Raw genomic sequence first — 24,620 nt, 5'->3', positions numbered from 1 at the left:
CATCAATTAGTAGTTTTAATTGTTTCCCCTCAAGGGAGCCAAAGCCTACACCATACATCCAGCAGTTATTAGTGTTTTAAATGCTGTCTGGAAGGCTGCCAACAGCAGGAATTGGCCACAATTATCTAATACTAATGCAACAAGCTTATGAATGCTGGAACTATCCTGAGGGGGGTATAATTTGGATAGAGATAATCAGGAGAATCCTCCATATGTATTTCATTAGGGCATGTACGAATGAGATTGTTGTGTATATATATATATAAAATGAGATCAACTTCATTTATACTGCTGTGCTCCTTCTAGACCCGATCATGCGTCAGTAGCATGAGAGAAGGACGGAAGGAATGGGGGGAAGCTGTGCTTCTGGAGGAGGAACAGCTTTGCCTTGGGATAAAAGCCCATTTGCTGTTTGGTTTGTTATTAGGAGGAGGAGGAGGAGGAGGAAGAGAACACAGGAGTGTGTGTTTCAGTGCTGGATTGGGGATTGCATATCCTTCAAATAAAAATGACATGAAAATGTTCTGTAAATTGCAGCATATACACACAAACACAAAGAGAGCGAGAGAGAGCTTTGAAAATAATACTTGGATTTGTGCAAGCATGACTGGCAGGGAAACTGCATTTCTTGTCATGAGAGATGTCACAGGCAGGTACCCATGACAGCTGCACAAGCACATTGCACATAGGATATTAATAATATTAAAAGGTAATGCTATTGAGGTGTGTACAGGGGTGGATGGGTGCACACACATGTACATGCAAGAAAGAAGTGTTTAACCAGCAACATTGGACTGCAACTTCCAAGGACAGGGTTCCCTGTTTCAGTAAACATACAACTTTAGGTACGTGCCATGATCATACGAAGTTGTGGCTAGCACTGGTGCTTTCTAGATACCCCTGATTTAGTGCCATTGCTCTTACTGCATACCCTCCAACATGGCAAGGTAAAAAACCGGGATGCAATCTTCCGGAGCAGCGCTCCTGCACAAGTCACATCACCCATGCAAAATTGCAGTCCTGGAAAAAAGCACTTTTTCGGGGCTGGATTGCGGTGCACAAAATGGTTGATGTGCTCTTGCACAAAAAAAATGAGATGTCCCGGTTTTACGGGGACAGTTGAGGGGTATGTTACTGCATGGGAGAACACAATGGATGCCCACACAAACTAGCCACATCTGTCTGCGCTTCGGCTCCCGTGCCTGCGATGTTTGCAACTGGATTCGTTACTGTGTGGGTTGCGAAAGGAGACATCTACATCATCTCAAAGTGGTTCAAATAAGAACCACCAAAGGCAGGTTGTCCTGAACAAGGCACAGGAATCATGCCACCCTGCGGGCCTCATCGCAGTCACCAATTACCTCTTGGGGGGGGGAGTCTTTCTAAACACAGGTGAAATTCCCTTGCAATCCCTAGCAGAGAACAATTCCCATCCAGCACTCTCAGCCAGAGAAAGATTTTGGGTTACAAATTCACTGAATAATTCTCAGTAATGAATAAATGCAACGAAGTGCTGATTTGCTCACGGGGATTCCTGAAGCGGAAAAAGAGGCTAAACTCAGCCAATGTATTATTCATCAGGCCTCTCTCTCACAGCAGCAAGCACCTCTTCCTCTCTCTGCCTTTCTCTCCCTTTTGCCAAGTTCTGCCTAGAGTTGTTCACACTACAGCAGCCCACCCTGGCCTGGAAGTTGGGACTCTGCTGAACAAGATTGATTTGGTCCCTTAATTCCTGTGTTAGACAATAAGGCTGTGCTGAAACAGGGGGAGGTGCAAAGCGGATTCAAACATTCACTCGCTGGCAGGAAGCACTCTGAATTGACTTTGCCATTTCATCTAGCTACATCTGACTGGCTACATGGCATCATGACATAATCACATGGGCTATTTCACCTCATTAACAAGAAAAAAAATACAGGGCAGGTAAGGTAGACACATACCATGTCAGAGTATTTCCAGAAAAGGTGTGTGGATCTGCTTCCTACAAGTCCCTCTCCTAGCAGGGGATATATCTTGATTGCACAGGAATGAAGGAAAATGCTGTGACTATCATTTCTGCCTTTTGTGAGTCTTGCAGTGAAATTCCAAAAAGAGAAAACTTGGGGCTCTATATCTGTCTGGATATGACTCCACATCCTTGCCCAAACATGGAATATATTCTTCCAAACCTCAGACATAACAGAAGTTGATTAGCAATAGTGTGGTGTAATGAACTCTCACATGAGCAGAGATTATTACTTCATATTTTCAGGACTGGGCCATACATATGTTGTGCTGTGCTCTGATGTGCTGTGGCTCAAATGGAACAATCTTTTTCTTTTTCTTTTTTGTGTGTCTCATGGTTGGAATACTTACTTCTTTTAATTTAGAAGGGGGAAATGCTTTTGGATTATGAAAAGTGTCCCTCACATTTTAAAAGTTTGTGTGTGTTTTTGGCAATGGCTGTGTAGGTTTGAATGATATCTGGGTTTTAAAATGTATGCTTTAAAAAGTTGTTGAAAACAGCAAGATTAAAACTTGCAGCCCTACAAAGCCAAAAGGTTACCAGCCTCCCTGAAGCAGCTACTTCCTCATTGGAAATGCTCACATACAACCTCATATACTCCAAGTGTTCCAATTTTCCAGGGACAGCGCTGGAATTACAGAAACCACCCCTGTTTCTGATTTGATCCTGGAGTGTCCTGCTTTTCTTTTTTCCTCCCCTCCATGACTTGGAGAACAAAAGCAGAGTCCTGTTTCTACTGAAAATAAAATACCTGCGCCAAATGAAGGAAGCAGTGAAGCTGGCATACGAAGCCCTTGCTATAATGCTGAAAGAAAAGGTCACCAATCCGCTTTAAATTCTTTAATTGCAGTGCTTTTGCAGCTGGCCTTTTTTTTTTTAAAAGGAACACGTGGAGTGTTTACTCTTTTATTGTAAATGGAGCCTGCCATTGTCTACTCAGAAGTGAGTCCCACTGTATTCAATGGAGTTGACTCTCAGGTAACTGGGTAAAGACTGAACAGCCTCACGTTGCAATCTGAAGCAGATTTACTCAGAATTAAGTGCCACTGAGTTCAATAGGATTTACTGTCTAGTATGCTCCTGATCATTCTCAGTTTCTTCCATCATCACATCATCCTCATTATATCCCACCTTCCCCCCCCCCCAATAGGGACTCAAGGCAAACTTACAACTAAATTTTTATTTCATTCCATTTATCTGTTGAAGGTGTTGTACATGGTTGCTTCCTTCTCACGTTTTTTCTTAACAACAATCCTGTGGGGTAGGTGAGGCAGGCAGGTTGCAATTGGCTGAAGGCGACAGAAGGATACACGCCCCTATTTTCATCGGAGAAACGCTGGAGGGTATACAAACTTTTGGCACAGCGTCGTATTCACAATCTTGGAAAGAAAGAAAAAACCCCACCCAAATCCTTTGCCTCTTTTGAGACCCACACGAGTGAAATGCAATAGTAAAATGCTGAGCTATCGAAGAATCCGTGGTGAAAATGTCATTTCACGTGTATGCAAAAATGCAAACAACTATGCCCAGAATATCGACTGCACTGAATGATTCCTAGAGAGGTCCCTGTTCAGATGGGAGTGGAGCATCTGCCTTCTCGAAGATTCACACTTCCACATTTGTTGTGCTGCTTGTTGATATGCCCTCTTGATGGTAAACACCTGCCCTGTTTCACAACCCTTCCTCACACGACTCTCAGTTTATACAGATTGTCTTATGCTTCGTGTATGAATTATAAATGCATACAACTTGCAAACAGGCAGTTCCCTGGCTGTTGACAAACACTTCTCCCCTGAAGAATGAACTGTGTGAAGGAACACTAATTACATCCACTAATCTCTGTGTTTGTGTGTCATCAGCAGCAAGCCTTTTCAACCACTTATTTTAAGGGGGTGTTATTACTTGTGTGTCTCACAGCAAACTCCAGAAGCTCCAGAAAACAAGCAGCAGCAGCAACAACAACCAGTTCTGTGCTCAGACTGGGGAATGGCAAAGAGAACCAAGTACTTCTCTTGATCTTTGGTTCCTGGTTTTCCGTGAATAAAAAGGCAAACTCTTAACGCACAGAATAAAATAGGAAAGTGGCAGCGCTGGATGTATTTGGAACACTGACTATCAAGCCACACTGTTAGACATCCTCCACTTTGCACAACATTGTTTACCAGGGAGGAGACTAGCCTTTTCACACGTCACATAGCAGCAAATCTGAGTTTGCCACTGTGTTATTCAGCACTCAATCCTGGCTACCTGAAGTGTGTAATTGCATGATAGATGGGCTTGCAAATACATGCTTGTCATATTCAAAACCCTACGCTTTAGAAAAAGGTCATGTGTGCACAAAGAGGCCCTGAACAAAAGCAGCGCTCAACTCCATGATGATGACTGCTTCCTCCAAGTTGTACTTTGGGTCCTAGCTTCAGGGGGAAAAAATACAAGAACCTTGACTCTCAGTTTCTAGTTTTCAATTGCTTATGAAATGTTCCCAACTTCAATATGCCTATGTTTTTTGCTACCTATGGTTTTCTGTAACCATGAAGAGCCATTTCAGTGCTGGGTGGATGGTGCCCACCCACCAAGTTTAATTATCCAAATCACAGAATCATAAAGTTGGAAGGGTCATGCAGTCCAACCCCCCACAATGCAGGAATCTCAGCTAAAGCATCCATGGCAGATGGCCATCCAACCACTGCTTACAAACCTCCAAGGAGGTAGTCTGTTCCACTGTTGAGCAGCTCTTACTGTCAAAAAGTTCTTCCTGGTGTTTAGTTGGAATCTCCTTTCTTGTAACTTGAATCCACTGGTTCAAGTCTTGCCCTCTGGAGCAGGAAAATACAAGCTTGTTCCATCCTCCCATGTGACAGCCCTTTAGATCAGTGTTTTTCAACCTTTTTTGGGCAAAGGCACACTTGTTTCATGAAAAAAATCACGAGGCACACCACCATTAGAAAATGTTAAAAAAATTAACTCTGTGCCTATATTGACTATATATAAAGTAATTCTCTTGAATTTTTCAATTTTCCCCACAGCACACCAGGCAACATCTTGCGGCACACTAGTTGAAAAACACTGCTTTAGATATTTGAAAATGGCTGTCGTATTTTCTCTCAGCCTCCTCTTATCAGGCTAAACATACATACCCAGCTCCCTCAACTGTTCTCCATGAGGCCTGGTTTTCAGACCCTTGATCATCTTGGTTGCCCTCCTCTGCACATGTTCCAGGTTGTCAATATCCTTGTGGCACCCAGGTGTGGTTTGACCAAGGCAGAATAGAGTGGTGCTTACTTCCCTTGATCTGGACACTCTGCTTGAATTAATACAGCAAATGCAAAACTCCAGCCTGTAGATCTATTTATAGATTTTATGGCTATGTGATTCTGTGAGGACTGAGGAGCTATAGATGTATGGACCAGGACAGTGCTTTTTTATACATCTAAGGGTTGGGTCAGTGTGTTTTCGATATCTAAATGTGATGGGAGGCAACTGTGGATGGGGGCTAAGCTTAAGGAGCTCCAGGTGCCAGGAAGGGATGGGAGGTGTTGCTAACCCCCATGCACAGCAGCAAGCAGGTCAGAGGTCCTGCACTGGTGGTACAGGGGGTGCTGGGGAGGCAGCCCGGGGAGATGGGATGTTAATGCATTTGGTGGTGAGCAGAAGCAGTGTTTTGGTTGTGGTGGGCATTGCTGGCACTGCCTTGAATGTCCCCTGAAGTCTTTCATTAGCCCAGGGAAGGGGAAATCTCAGCAGCTTCCTGAAACAGGAGCATATTGATACAGAAGCATGTTTGTCCAGTTGTTTTCCCAAAATGTGAGCACTATCATAAGAGGTACATATAACAAAAGCTTCATGAGAGATATCTCCATGAGCTGATAGTTTAAAAATGCCCAAAATGCAGCTTCTGGAAAGACTGGTCTCAACTTTTTGGAACTCAAAGTCAAGCCACATCTCCCTCCTTTCAAGCATTCTTTGACCTGAGCACATGTTTTTAGTGTTGTGACACCAGTTCTCTAAAATTCTCTTCCCTTCGAAGTGAAGCAAGTGCCAACATTGTTATGTCTTTGACATTTGTCAGAAACTTTCTTTCCATTTTAAGAAGTCTTTAATTCTTGCCGGTTTTCAGGCTTTAATACTGCTTTATGATCTGTGCTATATTTCACGTTCCTCTTGTGCACACCACTCAGCTATTCTCTGAATGTAGAATGGTTTATAAATTATGAAATTAAGTAAACAAATAAGTCTAGCACCTGTGGTACAAACTGACGGAGAATTTTTTGTTTTGAGCTTCCTCCCTTTTCTTCCTTTGCACAACCAAATTATTTGACCCTAAATTGGTCCAGTCATCCTAAGCAGCCTTCAATAAGCAGTCCAGGAGCCCAGTGTTCACCAACCACTTCTCCAAAGGCTTAGTAAAAGGAATAGCAGACTCCTAACCTGTCAAGATGATTCCTCAGTAACAAACAGAGAAAAGAGGGCCCTACTTCAGCACTGCTGAGCTGGTGGTGCTTTAACAGTATTAAGATGCCAAGGCTACTGAAGTTGAAGCTTCAGGGTGTGAAAATCCCAGTAATTCCCCTCTGCTTCAGCACATTATCTAGCCACAGTGAGCCCAACAGCTGTTGGATCACTCCTTGTAACTACAGCTTAATAAGGTCAACCGCCTTAATTTCTGTCTGGCGAGGACTTACAATGCAATCCAGGAGCAGGCTTTGTTTGAAAGCACACTGGCTGGGTGGAAGAAATACAAAGTACCGCACCACTTACTGTACAATTGGATGGCTGCTATAAAAGGTAGCTTAGAGAGTGAATTCCTTCCCACGTGAAGAGGACTGTTTTCATCTACAGCTATTTTAGTTAGCTACAAACTTGCACCAAGGTACAGGTACGTTGACTATGCTTGTATGCAAATCAATTTAACCTTCACTTACTGTAGCTTCCTCTTGCGGGTGGGTGGAACAGTCACTGAGAAATTATCATTCTGCCTTCTCCCCAATGGCCCTCTAGCCACATTTGCTTTCTTGGACCTCTGTTTTTAAACTCTAGAGGATGTTAATCCAGGCCACGGCTTGTACATTTTTCCTGTATGCCAAGGTTACGGTGCCAGCAATCAGGAGAGCGCAACTGACATCGCACTGATGGTCACAGGAGCCGGTGTGTGACAAGTACAGCTCCTCTACAAGCCTCACACCCCAGTGCTTCTGGTAAGTAAACCTGCTGGCCTTTCTGATTTTGCTTATTATTTTGCCTCACCGTGTGAGACACGGTAGACCTCAGCCTGCCACCTGACGTGAAGGAAAAGCACGGAGGTGTCTATGATTAAACTTTCCAAGCTGGAAACCGCATCATCTGTACCAATTCTAGGACTATTTTTAGTAGAGCATAAAACAGCACCAATGGGCTACTTTGCTCTGCGTTGGCTGCCCGTAGCCAAAGCTGGCTGTACAACACGCAGCAGAAGAGTGGCACCATCAGGGCAGGACTTTGGGGCAGCTGTCCAGGGCCCCCCCACCCAGGAGGAATTAAATGAGCAGGAGGCCATAGAGCATTTTGTCCATTAGGGCAGAAGGAACAGTGTTCCACCACCCTTAGTCTGTCCTCAGCCAGCACCCACCTGCTGACCTTCTTACTTACAGCCAGTCTCAGGAATTGGCTCTTCATGTCAGCTTCGTGCTCCTTAGTCTCAGTGTTACCCTTACAGAACTCGGAAAGGAGCAGGATGGGCCTCCCTGCCTTTCACCCCCTGCCCAGCCCCAAATATCACTGTCACTGGCAGGAGGGTCCCCAAGTGCACCAAGACTGGCTTAACACATTCTGAGAAATGAAGTAAGATGTATTAAAATACCTCACCCACTCTCCACACCCACATCACGAAGACCATTCAGTCCAGTGTCTAAGATTACCCAGCTGCACCACTGCAGCGGAATAAGGTGCTAAGTAAGGAGATGGCAGTATGTTGATGTGGTTGAATGGGCTGTACCACTTTCGATCACAGATTATTACACAGGGGAACGTTAAAAATGATAAACATGGCACGACAATGCAACCCCTTGCAAGTAGAAAATTACATTTAAGTGCAAAGTTGTCTATTTTGCTATTTTCTATTGGTGTGGAGGCTTTTTTTTTAATAAAAAAATTATGAACGCACCCCCAAAATCTGCTCTCAGTTTGAAGTGGCGCAGTCTGTTTCAACCCCTCAGCATGTTATAACATCTTTTTCAACACCTAAATAAGCAAAGCATTAGGAGCAAGCATCACTACGCACCCCAGTTGATGGGGATCCTCTATAGATAAGACTGCCAGCTTCAAACCCAAGGAGACCCATTTTGAGCCTCCTGATGCCAATCTCTCTCCAGTAGCACAGACAGAGGAAGGGAAACAGAGAGCTTGTGTGGTGTAGTGGTTAGAGGGTTGAACGGGGACCTAGGGGAGCACGGCACAAGTGCCCACTTGGCCATGAAGCTGACTGGCTGAAATGAGACCAGTCACTGTCTCTCAGCCTAGCCCACCTCACAGCGTCATTGTGAAGGGTAATACGGAAAAGAGGAGAACCACATATGTCACCTTGAACTCCTTGTAGGGGAAAGGTGGGATGGAAATGCAACAATAAATAAAACAATTAATTAAAACCAAAACTTAGTTGTGCATTTCTGGTTTCATACGAAGGCTTAAGAAGGGACCCTGGCATATATCCCAGTCACATCATAGTTGCTCTGATCATCTCCTCAGCCTTACCCATCCTGCATCTTCCATGGTGACTATGGTAGACCATTCCAGAGCTGCCATGGAGGGGAAGACTGAATGAGATATAAATAGAACAGAAACAGCTTTCTTGAATTAAACATTTGCTGAACACCCCATGACCTTTCCCTTGTTAATGGCATGATGGGGCAGTCAGGCATGTCCTGGCAATCCATGCAGAATTGTTGGCCTATTGCATTTCATAAATATGGCGAAGCATAACGCTTAAGGAACAGGAGACCTGATCAGATGAACTCAAACAGGCGATACAGCAGCAAAATGGGAAGGGTGAGATACATGCAAAGTGGCTTGAAATCATGCAAGTTCAGGCCTGTGGGGAGCTCAGAGGAGGCTGAGAGACATAATAACTGAGTGCGGATATTATTTCTATCCTCATTGCAGGGAGCCCTGGCTTTGCTCCTGATTAGGCTCACAGCAATGGCTTCTGGCTCTGCACTGAGCATCAGTTGCAGTATCAGAGGTAGACTTAAATAACAAGGAACAGAGACTGCATCTGGTCCATGTTGACAGAGCTACCTCTGCTTATAGCATTGTGGGGAGGATAATAACCAGCCCACCAACAATGCATCTTGCCTTCATATCACACTTAGCAAGATGGGACTCACACAACACCGTGAGATAGCTGAATGGACCAGGATAATTACTTCAGCTGAAGATTCTCATTGGCTTGGTAAGGTGTAAATAGGAGGGACATCTCAAAGTCCTCAAGGTGACAAGGGAAAATGGGTAGAAGTGGGAGTCAGTACTTTGGTCTCTGGGGCTCGATCAGGCCATGGAAGGATCTCCAAGTTTAGGGGAATCCTTGTGCAGGTACTTTATGAAATCACGTGTCCAGCAAAGTTATGGAAGGATTCTGTTCAGACCTAATGACTCTCCCTTGGAAACATGTGAGCTTCAAATTGCCGCATCATTTCCATATTTAATTTGCACATAAGTAATTTAATCTGCATGGGATCTGAATGCATGTATTGAATGCCAAGTCAAGGCTGATGGAGTTTTTGCACTTCTCATGAGGTTGCACAGGTGGAGCAAGATATCAATTCTTCTATAGACTGGGCAGGATTTCAATGTAAGGAAGCACGTTCCTGGAAGCATGACCTATCCCCATCTCCCTAGGGCCTCAATCCAGCCAGTTGGGTTGACCAGAAGATTTGTAGTCCCTTTGAGGTTGAGATTAAAATTGTGATGCAGCTCCTCAAAATCATGAGATGATTGAAATCAAGACATCTAGGAAAGAAATAGGGGTTGTCCTTCTTTTGTATCCAGATTCCAGAGGCTTCATCAACACTCTTTCATCCCTGTTTGAATGGAGTTTATTTGTGCAGGAAACTGGTACCGGTATATCAATTTAACAACAACAAAAGAAATTGCACTGAAATAAATCATTGAGGGCACAAGGAGAAGGGGACGACAGAGGATGAGATGGTTGGACAGTGTTCTCGAAGCTACTAGCATGAGTTTGGCCAAACTGCGGGAGGCAGTGAAAGATAGGCGTGCCTGGCGTGCTCTGGTCCATGGGGTCACGAAGAGTCGGACACGACTGAACGACTGAACGACAACAAATTGCAAACACATGACTCCATTTGTGTAACATCTTCGCAGGCTGCTGGTTTGCTTCCATAACAATTCAATGTGCTAGTTGAATTACCTTTAAGGTCCTAAATGGCTTAGGACCAGCACCTATCATGTGAACTTGCCCACTCTCTGAAATCCAAGGGGAAATTGTGCCATCTGATGGGAATATGTGATGACAGAGTCTTCTCTGTCACTGTGCCCAGGCCTTGCTCACCTTTGGCTCCCTCTTGGATGATGCCCCATTTCAGGGAGAACATTTTCCTGTTGTGGCAGACTTTTGCTCTTTTTTGGATGATGGCATGTTATTCCCGCTTCCTCCACCCCCACCCCCACTCCCCGTCGCTCCCTTAGTATCACCTGCTTTTAGATTCTCTGCTGCTTTGTATTTCTTATTTTTGTTTTCATTTATATGCATGTGTTTTTATTGTTTGGGACCATTACCTGACAACAGTGGAGAGTACTAAGTACTTGAGAGCAGACACAATAGGACAAAATAGATGAATGTCTAGGAGTGGAGGCATCAAGTTGCATATTTTATGGATATTTCGCACTGAAACTTGGGGAGAAAAAAAGACCTCAGTTATTTTAAAACCTAATGTATCTTAAGTGAGTGCAGAAATGTTGGTACCATTCCCGTAAGAAAGCTTCCCTGTTCCCAAGAGCAGAGAAACAGAGGCATCTAAAATTTCAAGTAATGCAGAAGCACCTATGGACTGATCCAGTCTGTCCCTTGAAAGTGGTAATTACGTGTGTGTATGAAAGATTGTGCGAGAGCTGCACTAGGACCTGGAGGGTGCAGGGGCAGCTGGTTCCATTTTGCCACCTGAGGTGGAGTGAAAAGGAGCCACACCACCACAGCCTCACTTATTGGGTTTGTGCAGTGGTGGCTTCCAGCAAGATCTTGCGAGAGTTCTGTGAGATCTTGCTGGAAGCCACCACAGCTGCTACTCGACCCTGGCAGCAAAGTTCACTTGGGTGACTTTGGGCCTTGGGCCATCCACCAACTCTCAGCCTAAACTGGGTCACTGTGAGGATAATATGAAGAGGGCAAGGGCCATCTGGGCTACCTTGAGCTTCTTGGAGGAAAGATAGCATAAATGCAATGAATAAACAAAGGCTAGGGGCCAAAGAAGTAAGTGTGTGTGTGTGTGTGTGTGTGTTAGAGAAAGGGTGTTCTAATCATGCAAAGAGGATGTGGTAAGGAACTGGATTGTCCCTCTTCATTAGTAAGTTGGGTAGATGGAGGAGGAGGAAGAAGAGATAAATAGCTGCATTCATTTGAATGTTTTTATTGATATTTGCCTAAGTTCCCAGGGGATTAACAAGCAATAGGCACTATAATACTGGCACTAATGAAATATGTAGGAGAATGTCCCTTATCAGGGCTGGCTACCAATTCAAGATTTAGTTGATTAACCATCTGCCTTGTTGTAAACAATTGATTACACTTAAATAAATTTGCATATCTCTAAGGACTAAATGCCTTAGAGGCACCTTTCCCATGATGTTGAAGGCAGAGAGCGAGAACTTGCAGCCTAGTAGGCAAAATATTTTTAAAATATGCCATTCCAATTCTCTTTTACTTAACCTGTCCAAGCTAGGACAGCTGCAAAAGCACTCATTTGTTTTATTAAGGGATTAAGGTACCTATCAAATCAATCCATGCTTGCAGTCCAGGATGTTCGTCTTCTAACTACCCCAGGTTGGCTATGCACAAAATACTTCACAGAATGGAGACTGAGAGGCAGTCATCTTTAGTTTGGGCGGCTACAGCATTTGAGATGTTCCTCCCAGCCAGTTATTTAACACAAATGGAATGTTGGTTGGTCAGTCAATCTACCCTGAAAGCCTGGCGTAGGAGAGCTAGAGAAGGATGTGTTACTGAGTCTCAAATGGCCTATATCAGGGAATAGGACAGTCACAGGCTAGAGAGAGAGAGAGAAAATATGTGATTGGATGCTGTTCCTGAGATACTGCAAACATGATGTTGAGGGAGATTCCAAAGCAGGTGGAATGAGACCTGTGCCAAAAATCTTGAAAATTCATTACTTCTTTAGATCATTTATATACTGTCATTTGCACAAGCCACAGAAAAGTTTATGACGGGCAAATAGATATTTAAAATCTATAAAATAACACAAAACATATTACAAGTCACAATACATATTACTAGTAGCAGCTGCAACCAGCCATCTCCTTCATCAAATGCCTGCCAAAAAAGATGAGTCTTAACTAGCTGCCTAAAATGGTAAGCAGATGGGGCCAGATGCAGGTCAGTGGAGGTGGGGCATTCCACATATGTGGAGCCATCACGGAAAAAGCCCTTTCCTAGCCCCCTGTACCATGCAACTCTTATTAAGGCCTCACCTGCTGATCTTAGAGCACGTGGCTCAATATGGAAGGTGTTCCTGCAGAGATTTTTTTATTTTTTTTACTATTTGTTGGATGGATGGGGTTGGGTGGGGAGAGTGAAATGAATCTCCAGGAAATATCAGGGCTGGGAAATAAATATGTTCAAATTATTTGGGAAACAAGCTTGCTAACTACCTTACTTAACTTTTGCAAGGTGGTCAAGTGTTTTCTCTGTGTGGGGCAGGGAGGGTGTCCCTTACCTTTTAATATAAAAACAAACAAACAAAGGCTGTCTCTGCAGTTTCTTGCCAGCTGAACTTCCTGGAATGCCTTGGGACTGATGGCACTTCCCATTGCATCTTCCCAATTCCTAGGCATTTCAGAAAGTATGGCTGTTGGGAAGTGGCACCAGGCTCCCTCCACAGCTTCCCAGTGATCACATTTCTGGGCAAGACCCCGGCAAGGCCCACGCTAAAAAATAATAATATAGAGAAATATATTCCCCAGCCAAGAAGGTAGCAGAAAACTGGTCACAGTTTTCACAGCAGGCGATTATGAAGTACCACCTTGCTGGCTTATTTAGAAGTTGGTGCTACAGGTAATGATGGCAATGACACTTGGATTAATTTGTAGCTCTGAAGAAACCTTTTGCTAGCCCTATGACACCTTCCTCTTATCCCCACTTGCAGAACAACCCACACAATTCAAATTACAGAATAACAGGACTCAAAGGGATTGCTTTTAGTTGTTGACCTATTTATCCCACTTCCTCTGATAGGATTGTGGCAGCCTATGACGGGAGTAACTTCAACATTTTGAGTTCGTTCCTGATGTAGGTTGCTCTGAGATTATCGCTGTGATGGGTTTATAATTAAATAAAGTCAGAAAATGTCAAGATTGTGTAACTACAATGAAAAGAAGCATCATAACATCAAATGACTACTATGACCAGAAAAGATTTCATGCATATGTCCTAATAAACAGACATAAATCACCTCCATAGATCACAGAAGTTCACCAAACATTTGTCTAGGTCAAATGGCCTGTGGAACAAAACAAAACAAAACAAAACAAACAAACAAAAGCCCGTGGAACAATTAGAGCTGGGAATTCCATAGAACGGGGGCCACTACTGAGAAAGCCCTGCTGCATCTATCTGTTTTTGGGCTACAAGCTGATTTTAATAGTTGGACAGCCTCTTCTGGGGAAGAAATGTTGCCTCAGAACTGGCAAAGCTTTCTGGATCAAAACCAGCATTCTGTAATGGGCCCAGAAGCCAACTGGCACCCAGTGTTGACAAAAGCTTGACTGAATGTGTTCTCTTTCTCCTACTGTAGTTAACAATCAGGCTGCTTCTGAACTGTTTTCAAGCACAGCCTCATAAGCAGTGTATTGCAGTAATTCATTCTGAAGGCTACATAGGCAGAGGTAATTGGTAATTACCTAGATCTCAGAAAGACCCTGATCTGCAAATAACAGAAGTGTAAGAACTGTGAGCCATGGCTGTTACTCGCAGACAAGCCTGGAAATCTGCCCTGCCAGAGGTAGGGACATTCTGGTTCTAGTGGACAGCGCCTTCTTTCCTACAGACCATCTGGATTTCCCACCATCATTTCCATCTTGTTTAGATTCAGGCACAAGATGTTCACTCTCATCCACACAGCTTGTTCAAGTGTGTGAAGGGTAAAATAATGACTAAACACTTAATACTTTACATAATACTTACATTCTTGCATTGCTATGCATGCTTTGATGTCAATGAATGGTTGGGTTCTTATTGGTGAATGGACAAGAAATGCTGCTTTCTCGCTTATAATCAGTTTGCCTTGGCCTTATACAACTAGCAAGGAAAAGGGGCCAGAGTCTATCCTGCCTTACATCTCAGCCTAATCTGCCAGTTCCAAACAGAGGGAGGTGGTAGCACAGTGCATATGTAGAATCAAGGCAAACCCTGACCACTTGCCATTAACCACTTCAAAAAAAATAAATACTGCCAAATCCTTTAAGATTTGCCTTCTAGCCCTTCTTAACTGTTTAAATATTTGCTGTATTCATAGGGAAAGAATAAATTGTATTCAAAGCAGCACTGCAAGGATCCTTGTGCAATGAAACCTTCTTACAACAATTACCGGTATGTGACCATCTCAAGAAGGTAGAAAAGATAGATTGAGGAGTGATTTGACTTCTGACCCCCCTGGTCCCAGCCAAACACTGTGCCTGCCTTTAATGTCAGGAGGTAGACAACCTTGATTTCATGCTGGTGGCAAGGAGGTGGAACCCAGGGGCAAGGGGGGTGGCAGAGTGGGAGAGGGAGAAGAGGGTGGTAGGAAGTGTATCAATGTGTTGAACTAAACGAGAGACTCGGGAAACTAGATAGAGAAAGGACATGGTTTGAGGGACCTCCCCCCCCCCAACACACACACACACACACACACACACACACACACTAAAAAGTGACTCAGCATACAGAGCTAGGAGGTAAAGCAGGAGAAGGCACATTTAGTCTACAGAAATAAAGCCTTCGGTTTTAACGTAACTCTGGACTTTTCGTTAACAGCAAACACTGTTAGAAACATGGTGGCAGGTGTTTAACAACAGGACCCCCTGTGGAGCAAGAAAAAGAGGGTGGGGGAGTGCCCCTCCCACTTTTGACCTTGCCCTGCCTGCCACTAGCTCTAACTCCCGCCCACAGCCACCATGTGATGCTCCACAGGAAAAAAACATTTCCCAGCTCTGCTTTATGTCCACCCACTCTTTGAGGGGGTCTTCATGGATGCTGGTCTCACACAATTTTGAAGACAGCTTTCAAAACCGGACCTCAAGTATTTTTTTTATTTTTTACAATGTGCATTTCTCCTGTGTTAACAATCCAAATACAAAGGAGAAGCCAGGAATTCAAATGTTGAAACTTAATCAAATTTTAATTGCCATTCAGCAAAATGTGCATAGAAGAGATTCAGAACTCAGCCGCAGTACCTGGCTCCTCCTGGTGAAGTAGTGGCTATCTTTATCTTGTTACACCTGACAGATGGGTTGTATCCTGTTATATTTGTTTCCCTTGAATGGAAACATGGTGATGATATTTGAACACATTTGTTTATGTGCAAATATATGTATATATGCATTGATGTAGATATGGCTATTTAGATATGGATATAATCAACAGCAGTAAATCCACCCACAGAATGTAAACAACTACCAGATACCATCAAAGCACATTATGACAACAAGCTACAAAGCATGGAAAGTTTCCTTGCAGTGCACCCAGTTAGAACAGAAGTTCTCAAACCGTGATCCATGTGGACTGGGGGTGGTCTGCTAGCTCCATTTAGGTGGTCCAAGAAAAGGTTGTGGGAAAGTTGAGAAAATTTGTACTTGGCCCTGTATTTGATTCCCCACCACCACCACCAACAGGAGAGATTGGCTCCATTTTGATTAGGGCTGGATTAACCAACATGCTAACATTAGCCTGTGATGTTCATAATATGATGCTGGGGCTGATTCTGGGAGTTTCTGCAAAATGTATGTTCTTTCATCGAGCTCTGACTGCTCTCCAAATGGTTAAAGCTACAAATCTCCACCTCTCCTTCAGCAACTGAGACAACACAGCCAGCCAAGCAGCCAGCCAGCCAGTCCATGAGGAGGATATAGTTGTTTTGTCACATAGGATCAGCAAATATATATTCAGCAACATTAAAGTTTTGAAGGAAGCACGCAGGTTGCAAAACTGGAACCCTGGTCTCGATACAAATATCCATTCCTCAGCCAAGAAATATGCTCACCGAGGCAAACTACATGTTACACAGAAAACTGCAAAAGCATAGCAAAACTGACAGTTTCTTCTTCTAGGCAAAGCAGCTTCAGGAAGGAATGTTGTGAAGTGGCAAAGTGCAGGGTGTGCTTAACTCATCCCATGGCAGGTATTTTCTTCATTGCAACTTCCCCCATGGCCTCTCCGCTTACAGGATTCCGGACATGTATCTGCAAAGTTTATGAGATCGCACGCATCTGGAAACTGGCTGCAGAGTTGCAGCGGGCAGGTACCTGGCAGGAAAGAGTTAAGTGCATGAGCACACCAACTGCTTCTCTCCTACAGACTGTAGCTTGCAAAACTCCTTTCTATAGAAGCAGCAGCTATCTGGGTTTCTATTTCCTACATTCTCATATAACAAGTAGCTTGTTTCACAGAGACAGAATCAATCGGCTCTTAGATTGGAACCAATGCTTTCTCCATAACCTATTAGGACACCAAAGCAAATATTCTGGAGACAGCTCCTGTTTCACTTCCTCAAGTAAGTGTTGCTGGGAACAAGGCACCCATTGGGTATCCTACCCTTTTGCAATGGATTATGATAGTCGACAATCATGTCTCAGAAAATGTTACCAGAAATTAGAAGGGAAGCCCTTTGGTATCCCAGCAGTCACTGATCCAAAACTGACCCTTGTAGGCCTGCTGTCTGTAGTTCTAGGAAATATTCACTGCCCTGTGGAGGTTGTGCAGCAACATATCATCTTAGTTAAGTGCTAGAGTAAAAGGTAAAGGTAAAGGACCCCTGGATGGTTAAGTCCAGTCAAGGGTGACTATGGGGTTGTGGAACTCATCTCGTTTTCAGGCTGAGGGAGCTGGTGTTTGTCAACAGACAGCTTTCCATGTCGTGTGGCCAGCATGACTAAACCGCTTCTGGCACAACGGAACACCATGACAGAAACCAGAGTGCACGGAAACACTGTTTACCTTCCTGCCACAGCAGTACCTATTTATCTACTTGCACTGGTGTGCTTTCAAATTGCTAGGTTGGCAGTAGCTGAGACAGAGCAATGGGAGCTCACTCTGTTGTGGGGATTCGAACCGCTGACCTTCCGATCAGCAAGCCCAAGAGATTCAGTGGTTTAGACCACAGTGCCACCCCCAGCCTGATGCCCTGCAGATGTTTTGGACTACCATTCCTTCCCATCAGACCCAATCATCATGGCCAATGAACAGAGATGACAGAAGTTGTGCAGCTAAAAATATATGGGAAGCACCAGTTTAGGGAAGGGCTGCTCTGGAGTGCAGAAAGTTTGTTCCGATCTGACGGTTCTTAAAGACCCATATAGTCTATAAGAATATGGTTTCTTCAAGACGCAGTGATAAAAATTTGACCTCTCGGTCTCCTTCTAGTCAAACATTTGTATAATGTCACATTTTAATATCTATTCCTGGAAGAACAACTGTCATAAAGACTTCCTTGCAACCAGAGGTTGCAAACAGATTATAAACACTCCACTTCACTGTCCCACTGATAGGCAAGGAAGGATCGCTGAGGCAATTTTACACTAAGAGAAAGCTGTAATTGGATCAGACCAATGGAATATTTAGCCCAGCTTTCCATTTTTTAATAAAGACTACTTCTGCCTGATTTAAATAAAATGTCTAACAGAATGAAGTACTGCCAGAGACATCCATTTACTATCAATCATTTGGAGCCTCCAGCATTTCTGTGCTTAGAAATCCATTCAGCAAGACGGCAGAGATGCCTTGGCCACCTTAATTAAAAGTCTTTGTCAATACGCCTCTCTTTTATGAACTTGCCTTCTTGTTGTTGTTGTTGCTGCTGTTGTTTTAAATCCACTTGCACATAAGAATATACGAAGAGTCCTGCTGGACAAGACTAACGATTCTTTTCCTCACAGGGGCCAATCAGGTGCCTCTGGGAAGCTCATAGGCAGAGCAGGAAGGTGGCTGCCCTCCCCTGTTGCTTTGCCCTCTCAGCAGCTGGTAAATCACATTCCATGCAAAAGGTTCCCAAGCATCAGTTTCGTGGGAAAGAGGGAGAAGAGCTCCTTTTCTTCACGTTGTTGCATGTTCATTTCAGTGGGTGCCCTCCAATTCTGGAATTTTGTAGAGGTGAGTTCAGAGGTGAGGAAGAGCAGTTCAGAGGGGATTTATTATTATTATTTTGTTTTCCTCTTTTGCCCCAGGCCATTCAGAATTGTGTACATCCCTATCCAATTCTCCCTTGGCTGTTACATATGTAAGATCATATTCTATAATAGATATTTCCCTGTTTCATTAATTTTGTCAGGGTAAGGCGGGGCTACCATAATCTATACACAAAACATAGGGGTCAGCAAACTTTTTCAGCAGGGGGCCGGTCCACTGTCCCTCAGACCTTATAGGAGGCTGGACTATATTTTGAAAAAAACAATAATGAATGGTTTCCTATGCCCCACAAATAACCCAGAGGTGCATTTTAAATAAAAGCACACATTCTATTCATGTAAAAACACCAGGCAGGCCCCACAAATAACCCAGAGATGCATTTTAAATAAAAGGACATATTCTACTCATGTAAAAACACCAGGCAGGCCCCACAAATAACCCAGAGATGCATTTTAAATAAAAGGACATATTCTACTCATGTAAAAAAACGCTGATTCCCCGACCGACCGCGGGCCAGATTTAGAAGGCGATTGGGCCGGATCTGGACCCTGGGCCTTAGTTTGCCTTCCTATGATATAGTTGGTCCAGGAGTTAATAAAAGGGCTCAGGAATACTTGCCGTATTGTCCTCTATTCTTTCCTTCTCTAAAAATGCTAATGCTATATGTGTTGTTTTGAAGAACCGTAACCTCATGATGCCCTATCCATGCAGTAGCAACAGGGTTCACTTGGCCATTTCTCTACCGCTGAGGCAGAACCAGTCTTCTAGGAAGCAGCACTGTCCGCCAACCTTCGGATCGACCTGTGGCTAGCTGCTTCCTATGGTTCCAGAAAAGTAGTGGGCAGAGCAATCCTAGCCCTCATTTGGCAGCATTGGGGTGTAATGGAGCTCTGTAGCCACCACTGTATCTGCAGCCCTGCCACTCATGCTGGCTGACCGGGGGTGGAATGCAATGGGGCAGGCAAACCCCTGCTCCATGTTACACCAGCCTAGATGTCAAGGGATGGCAGTTGGGGGGCACTTGGGATCCAGTAGGTTGTGGGCTGATTCAGCCTCTCCCCACAGATTGTTCTTTTTTGGGGGTCTCTGTATAATACCACTCATGGGAATCCTGTCCGTGGTGCTTCCATGATACTTCCGCTCACTTGCATTTGGGGTGGGTGAAATAGGGCAGTGTTTTTCAACCTTTTTTGGGCAAAGGCACACTTGTTTCATGGAAAAAATCACGAGGCACACCACCATTAGAAAATGTGAAAAAATTTAACTCTGTGCCTATATTGACTATATATAAAGTAATTCTCTTGAATAGGAATCAAATAAACACAAAGAAAGTATTTTATAATTACTTTATTATGAAATAGTAAGTAAACAGAAATATGAAAAATTATAAAATACTTTATTGATGACCCCTGGGACTCCCTTCCAACTCTACCATTCTGTGACTGCAGCTCGCCCAAAGCCCATATTCACAGGTGGGGAATTACCCCTGAGTGGATTTCTACCAAGGGACCCCTTCTCAGAGTCTCCCATGGTGCAAGGACCCCGAAAGTTCCCCAGACCAGTCCCGAAGCGTGCAAAGAGCAGAAATGCCCAAAGTGCCGCCGCGACTCTCGGCAAGCGAAGCGCCGCATTTGCGAAAGGAGAAGACGCGAGTTCGGGGGCGCCTCAGCTCCACTCGATTACTCCCCCACCCCCAGGCTAGCGAAACCACACGGGCGGAGGCGGGTGGCGAGGGCGCGCACATGCCTCGCATGCCCGAAAGATCGGGGCTGGCGACGTGGAGAAGCGGCTGCCGTCGACTTCGCGTTGCCGTCGTTGGTTGGACCCGACGCCCGAGAAGGCAACTCAACCTTCGCTACTGCGGGCAGCTCTTGGGACCTTTTCGTCGAGGGTCTTTCCCCGCCGCCAAAGGTCCCAAGAGCTGGGGTGTGTCCCCCCCCCCAAAGTCCCGAGGGTCCTTCCCCGCAGTGCTGCGCCACTTCGGAACCGCGGGGAGGAGGGAGAGGCGTCCGTCCCCCCCGAGGCTTCGTCGCCCGTCTTGGCTGGGGCATAGGCGGGACGGACGCAGTTTCCACCTCTCCCCCTTCCCCTCCTGGGACGCAAGGTGACCTCCGTCGGGCGGGCCGTCGAGGCTGGGACTTGCAGGACAGGCGCTCCGCCGGCGGCCTCACCCTGCCGCGCCCCAGAGCAGCGCGCAGAGCTGGAAACCTCGCACCGGATCCGAAGCAGTCCGGGGTGAAACAGTCGCAGCGGCAGTACGAGCTGCCGCATGTCACGAAGGCTGCAAGCCAGGGCGCAGCGCCGCAGCCCGGCGAGAGCGGAGAGCGGCAAGGTTTCGCTGCTGCTGCTGCATCTGTGGCTTGACAGGAGGAATTTACAGCCCTGCACCGAGAATGGGGCGGGGGGTGTGCGCGCAAAGATCCCTTCGGAACACCAGGCAACATCTCGCGGCACACTAGTGTGCCGCGGAACAGTGGTTGAAAAACACTGAAATAGGGGACTTCATGCTGAAGAGTGACACTAGCATCACTCCACTGGCAGAGGCTGGTAGAGCTCTTTTGGGCTGGGTGGAGACTGCCACCCCATTTCACCCTTCACTTTTGCAGATCAGGGTTTGGCTACAGTCACAACTGGTAACTGTTATCAGGATCTCCATGTATGGCGAACTCTGGATTGTACTTTTACTTGTCACCACTTTTAGATCCACTTGTAACATTAATTCCTGCTTAGTTTTTGCAAGACATGTGTTATGAGGGTGTTCAATTCTATTTGGCCCTGCACTGTATATTGACTCAAGCAACAATTATTTTCATTATTTCCCATTTCCTCTTAGGCCAACAGGTGTACCTCATTTGCCACAAATGGATATGGCCCTGTTGTTTCCAGCAGAGCCTTCCTCCCTCCACACACCAATCTCACTCCACACACACCAATAGGATTCAAAAAAAACATTGGTTTATTTTTCAACTGTTATTCTGCCCTCCCTGCATGGTGCCTGAGACAGCACCCATGGTGTTTTATCTTCACAAACATCCTGCTAAGAGACTTGCTCCATGCCACTCCATAAGTGAACTTCATGACCAAGATAGGATTTGTATCCAAGTTATCATCACTTCAGGTCTCACACTGTATACCATGCACCACACCACTCTCAGGTAATGAATCATAGAACTATAGGGTTGGAATGGACCCAAAGGGTCATCCCCTGAAAAGCAGGAATCACAGCTAACACTCAAACACTCAACTTTAATATAAACTTAAGATGTATTCCTGGATCAGGGCCATGCAGTAAGAAATTGCCCCAGTTGGCAATGCTCTTCCCTTAAGGCTGTTTGGATATCTGCCTTCATACACTTGTGGTCAAAAATCTCTGTCAAGTCCCTTCTAAGATCTATAAGTGTCTAGAAGGACATCAGTGGTGCATCGTTGTGAGGGCAGGGGCGATGTATCTTTTACATAAGAGCAAAGGCAACATGCAAGTTGCCACACAGTGCTTTAATCTCCTTGCTTCTCTGCCTTGTTCTCATCCACCAACCAAATATTAGAGTTCTAAGGCTCTGGTTTTGGTGGTGATCTGCATTCAAAAACATGCAAGGAGATTCTGAGGGCAAGAACTAGGCTCCCATGTCTCCTTGCTTAATTGACACCATCAGTCATTTCAATGCATCACCCCAAAAGAGACATTCTGTAGGGGCAGCTTTCTGAGTGGGAGATGCTCTGTCAGTCATTGTCTGATGGATGGCAGTCCAGGGTGATTTTAAATTCACACAAATTAATTCAGACTGCTTATCAGAGTAGCTGGTCAAACAGAACATTTGAAAGACACCAGTGGGAAAATGGACATGCTGATCAGACTTTCTATTTTTGCAAGTATTCATTGGTTTGTTTTTAAAGGAAGCAATGCAATAAGTTAGACCTTGCTCGTTTATGAAATAGAATCAACTTTTTGGAAATGCATTTGAGCTTTTTAAATTCAGTGAATGATAAATAATGCTCTTTGTTTAACATGTCTTACAGTGTGGGCTTCATCTGGCTATTTCTTTTGAAATGAGAGACAATCTACCTTACATCCTCTCCCCTAGGAGTTCGTTAAATGTTCTAGCACTCTATTCTTTAGCCTGCCTCTGGCTCTAGATTATAAAGGATATCCCTGCTGAGAAGCAGGAAGGAAGGAAGGAAGGAAGGAAGGAAGGAAGGAAATAGAAAGAAAGAACTTTTCCTGCTCTCAGTCTTTAATTTACCTAACTTGTTAAATGTTTTGTGACTTTTTTTGATTTACTGTTAGTATAGAAAGATGAGAAGAAATAGATTTTTAGCTTTTTTATTTCCAAAGCCCTGTGGAGGACATTCACTTATGTGGCAAAATATAACCTGGTAAAAGTATTAAACCAATAAATATGAACACTCACTTATAAGTTAGAATGAAGTGGCAAGACATCACAGGTTTGGGACAGTGGAAGCAAACCTGTGTGTCCATGCTTGCCTCCTCCTGTCAACATCTTCTCATTTCTTAAGTGGCAAATATTTCAGTTTTTAACATACATCTTGAAAAGCTAATCATTTGGGGTATTATCAGACGCTTTTATTTTTACCACCACATTTGTCTTCTAAAGTATCAGTGAATAACTAGAATCGCAGAAAATCTCATCAAATAGGGTCACCACTGTGATACAGCTGATAGTAATGTTAAACACACATACAAAATTCTTTTCCTAGAAGCACCAGTTACAAAACTTAATGTTGTTGTTGTTGTTGTTGTTGTTGTTGCTGCTGCTGTTTGCTACCTGTGAGATCTCAAACAGTGGTTCTCACATCCTGGATCAAGCTCATACAATAAGCTCTGAAGTGGATTGATATGTCTTCCAAATTAAACTTTGAAAGATAATTAATTACCAGAAATGGCTGTGGGTGTTTGGCAGAGAGACAACTAGCTTCCAGTGCAATCTTCTATTAGCTTCTAAATCTGTTGGGAAGAATGGGATTAGATGCCAAGGATATCTATAGGATTAAAAAGCAACGTGTTGGACTAATTCACCCCACCACAACCAAATGCCAGAGACTGGCGGGGGAGGAAAGGAGGACAGACGGGAAACAACAGAAAATATCAGTTTGATGATGCGAGATAAGAGCAAGAAATAGCACTGTAAAGCATTCAGAATCCTGTCGAAAAAGAAGCACTGTATAGTAGCATGTTTCAGAAAATGACAAAATAAAGAGGCAAGGCTTCGAATTCCACTCATTGTCGGCATTTTTGAATAACAAAGCTTACCTTTGCGAAGCAGAGACACCTGTTAGGTGATGAGGAAGCGTCTCCCTTCTGTGCTGGGTTCTTTCGAGGTTTCCCAGGCGAGCTGGGCAAAGATGCTCTGACTTTCTTTCTCCTGGCGGACTGGATGCCTGCTCCTTGCTGTAAAGATGCCGCCTCTGTCAATTGCTGGAGGTGCTGCGCCTCCGAATCCTCTTCTCTTGCATAAGTAGCTGCCCACAGCTCTGGTGTTGAAAGCTCTTGATTTGCTTAGCGTACAAGCGGGTCTCTCGCTCGCCGCGATGCTCACACATTTGATTCACGTTTGAAACTCCTCCAAAGACGCTGATGTCAAGCAGCTTGCCAAGCATTTATTATCTCGGCAGGGAGCTGTCCGAATCCAGGGTGCTGAAATCAAACTCCCCGCGCGGGGGCCAGGAGCACAAAGCCTTCCCCGGAGGGAGCTGTCCAACAACGTGGTGCTGAATTCAAGCTCCCGGGGCAAGGGGGCTTCAGCATGCAATGCTTCGCGCAGGAAGCCACAGCGAGCACACCCTCTGCTTAAATTCTTTGCTCCTACCATACCAAAGCGATGGAGGAAAGGTCTGAACCTTGTAAAGTGAGTGCAGGAAAGGGCTTTCATTTGTTATGGTACTGATACTTCCTTCTGGTCGTCAGGATCAGTACTGATCCTTAGAAACAATAGGAAGAATGTTCTCCTGTTTGGATTCTGTAGATGGATCCCAGTACAGAAACCACCATAAAGG

The 24,620-nt window shown here is 44.6% G+C and overlaps 1 protein-coding gene across 1 annotated transcript in view; it reads right to left on the bottom strand.

Moving 5' to 3' along the window:
* GRM2 (glutamate metabotropic receptor 2) overlaps window positions 1-24,409 on the bottom strand; it is an 88,783-nt gene extending 64,374 nt beyond the window's left edge. The window contains exon 1 of the mRNA XM_033140646.1: window positions 23,878-24,409. The gene's annotated coding sequence lies outside the window, so the exon portion shown is untranslated. The remainder of the gene's footprint in view (window positions 1-23,877) is intronic.
* Window positions 24,410-24,620: the final 211 nt, after the last annotated feature.

The sequence above is a fragment of the Lacerta agilis genome, chromosome 2 (genome assembly GCF_009819535.1).
Source record: "Lacerta agilis isolate rLacAgi1 chromosome 2, rLacAgi1.pri, whole genome shotgun sequence".
NCBI lineage: Eukaryota > Metazoa > Chordata > Lepidosauria > Squamata > Lacertidae > Lacerta > Lacerta agilis.
This window is presented reverse-complemented; position numbering and strand designations above follow the sequence as displayed.